This window comes from Arachis ipaensis, chromosome B04 (genome assembly GCF_000816755.2).
Source record: "Arachis ipaensis cultivar K30076 chromosome B04, Araip1.1, whole genome shotgun sequence".
NCBI classification, from domain to species: domain Eukaryota; kingdom Viridiplantae; phylum Streptophyta; class Magnoliopsida; order Fabales; family Fabaceae; genus Arachis; species Arachis ipaensis.
In genome coordinates this window covers 29337945-29341761 of record NC_029788.2, presented here as the reverse complement: position 1 = coordinate 29341761, position 3817 = coordinate 29337945, and positions in this window count along the sequence as shown.

Sequence of the window (3817 nt, the reverse complement as noted above, 5' to 3'; positions counted from 1 at the left end):
TGATCTTTAGTTTTTCTTGTTTTGTGATTTTTCTTGTGCATTTTCGAATTATTAGTATCTAAAAAAAATTTACTTATTGAATACCTTGTTAAAGCACTTTAAATTTATAGCTCAATTGGCTAGAGCGTGATGCTTATGTTCTTGGTAATTGGCTATCTTCTTTTTTAAAGAACTTTTTCAAAATTAATTTTTCTTTGAATAAATCTTGTGTCAAACTTTAAGTTTGGTGTTTTCTTGTTGATTTTTCTTTAATTTTCGAAAATTTTGTTTCGGTTTTCTAAAAATTTTAAGTTTCGTGTTCTATCTTCATGTTCTTGTTGTTCTTGTGAGTCTTCAAAGTGTTCTTGAGTCTTCCTTGTATTTTGATCTTAAAATTTTTAAGTTTGGTGTTCCTTGGTGTTTCCCTCCAAAATTTTCGAAAATAAGGAGCATTAGATCTAAAAATTTTAAGTTTTGTTTCTTTTTATTGTTTTTCTCTTTCCTCATTGAATTCAAAAATATCTTTTTCCTTTATTTTAATTGATTTTTTGAATTTTACTTTTAAAAATTCAGATTTTATTTTAAAATTTTTTATTTTATCTTATCTTAGTTTTAAAATTTCAAAATTCAAATCTTTTTCAAAAAAAAATCATATATTTTTCAAAATCTTATCTTATCTTATTTCAAATTTCAAATTTCAACTTTCAAAATTCAAATTTTAAAATTCAAATTTCAAATTTAAAATTTCAAAATTCAAATTTCAAATTTTCAAATTTAAAATTTAATTTTCAAAACTTTTTAATTTAAAATTACTTATCTTCTTTTACCTAACCTATCTTATCTTTTCTAATCTCAAATTTTAAAATCAAATCTTTTTCATATCTTTTCTTTTTTATTTTTTTATTATTTTATTTTCTTACAAGTATCTTTAATTTTAAGACATATCTTTTTCAAAACTTCCTAACCAATTTCTCTCTCTTCATTTTTTTTGAAAATCCTCACCAACATCTTTTTCTAATCTTTTTAATTAATTAATTTAGTTTTCAATTTTTTTATTTATTTTTCTTCAAATTTTCGAATTTATAGTCAATTTTTCATTTATTTTCTTTTATTTTATTTAATTTTAATTTCGATTTTCAAAAAAAAATTATTTGCAATCCGCATCATCTCCCTTTCTCCATCATGGACCTAAGTGGAAATGAACAATCCAGAAGGACTCTGGGGTCATATGCTAACCCCACTACTGCTTCATATGGGAGTAGTATCTATATACCCTCCATTGGAGTCAGTAGCTTTGAGTTGAATCCTCAGCTCATTATCATGGTGCAGCAAAGTTGCCAGTATTCCGGTCTTCCACAGGAAGAACCTATAGAGTTTCTGGCACAATTTTTACAAATTGCTGATACAGTACATGATAAGGAAGTAGATCAGGATGTCTACAGATTATTACTATTTCCATTTGCTATAAAAGACCAAGCTAAGAGGTGGTTAAATAACCAACCTAAGGCTAGCATAAGGACATGGAAACAGCTGTTAGAAAAATTCTTGAATCAATACTTCCCTCCAAAACGGATGACACAGCTAAGGCTGGACATCCAAGGCTTTAAACAAGGAGATAATGAATCTCTTTATGATGCTTGGGAGAGATACAGAGAGATGCTAAGAAAATGCCCCTCTGAAATGTTTTTAGAGTGGGTGCAGTTAGACATCTTCTATTATGGGCTTACAGAGAAAGCTCAGATGTCTTTGGACCACTCAGCTGGTGCATCTATACACATGAGAAAGACAATTGAAGAAGCTCAAGAGCTCATTGATACAGTTGCCAGAAATCAGCATTTGTACCTAAGTAGTGAGTCTTCCATGAAAGAAGAGGCTAAAACAGTAACTGCTGAACTCAGTCCTGCAGAACAAGTTATTGAATTCAATCAGCAATTAGATTTTCTAACAAAACAGCTAGCCGAATTCAAGGAGATACTACAAGACACAAGAATGGCTAATATGAATATGGAAGTACAGTTGAAGCAAACAAAACAGCAGTTATCAAAACAAATAAAAGAAGAGTGCCAAGTAGTTTAATTAAGAAGTGGAAAAATATTAAATACCTCACTTCAGAGCAGCAGAAAGCTAAGAAAAGAACAACTGACAGAGGATGAGCAAAATACTATCCAAAATCCCTCTGAGGATAATAAGAGCCCAGAGAGGAATATCTCTGGTGTTCAAACGCCAGAAAAGGGTGCAGAGCTGGCGTTAAACGCCCAACCCACGCACAGTTCTGGCGTTCAAACGCCAGAAACAGGTAGGAAGTTGGCGTCCAACGCCAATCAAGCTTCCAACCCTGGATTCAAATGCCAGTGAGGGATCAGACACACACAAGTGCTGATAACAACCCCTCTAAAAAGGCTTTCCCAACCACTTCTGTAGGAAATAAACCTGCAGCAACCAAGGTTGAGGAGTACAAAGGCAAGATACCTTATCCTCAAAAACTCCGCCAAGAGGAGCAGGATAAGCAATTTGCTCGCTTTGCAGACTATCTCAGGACTCTTGAAATAAAGATTCCGTTTGCAGAGGCACTTGAGCAAATACCCTCTTATGCCAAGTTCATGAAAGATATCTTGAGTCATAAGAAGGATTGGAGAGAAACTGAAAGAGTTCTCCTCACTGAAGAATGCGGTTGAAAAGCTTCCCAGAAAAGCTTAAAGATCCCGGAAGCTTTATGATACCATGCATATTAGAGGGTAATTGCACCAAGACAGCTTTATGTGATCTTGGGGCAAGCATCAACCTAATCCCTGCATCCACTATCAGAAAGCTTGGCTTGACTGAAGAGGTCAAACCAACCCGGATCTGTCTTCAACTTGCTGATGGCTCCATTAAATACCCATCAGGCATAATTGAGGACATGATTGTCAAGGTTGGGCCATTTGCCTTCCCTACTGACTTTGTAGTGCTGGAAATGGAGGAGCACAAGAGTGCAACTCTCATTCTAGGAAGACCATTCCTAGCAACTGGACGAACCCTCATTGACGTCCAAAAAGGGGAGATAACCCTGAGAGTCAATGAGGATGAGTTTAAGTTGAATGTTGTCAAAGCTATGCAACATCCAGACACATCAGACAACTTCTTGAGCGTTGATATTATTGACTCCCTAGTGGAAGAGGTCAATATGACTGAGAGTCTCGAATCAGAGTTAGAGAACATTTTTAAAGATGTTCAGCCTGATCTAGAGGATTCAGAGGAATTGAAAGAGCCTCTGAAACTTCCTCAGGAAGAGGAAAAACCTCCTAAACCCGAGCTCAAACCATTACCACCATCCTTGAAATATGCATTTCTGGGAGAAGGTGACACTTTTCCGGTGATCATAAGCTCTGCTTTAAATCCCTTGGAAGAGGAAACGCTACTTCAAGTGCTAAGGACACACAAGACAGCTCTTGGGTGGTCCATAAGTGACCTTAAGGGCATCAGCCCAGCAAGATGCATGCACAAGATCCTATTGGAGGATGATGCTAAGCCAGTGGTTCAACCACAGAGGCGGCTAAATCCAGCCATGAAGGAAGTGGTGCAGAAAGAGGTCACTAAGTTACTAGAGGCTAGGATTATTTATCCTATTTCTGATATCCCCTGGGTGAGTCCTGTCCATGTTGTCCCTAAGAAGGGAGGTATGACAGTGGTTCATAATGAAAAAAATGAACTGGTTCCTACAAGAACAGTTACAGGGGGGCGTATGTGTATTGACTACAGAAGGCTCAATATAGCCACCAAGAAGGATCACTTCCCTTTACCATTCATAGACCAGATGCTAGAAAGACTAGAAGGTCATGATTATTACTGCTTTTTGGAT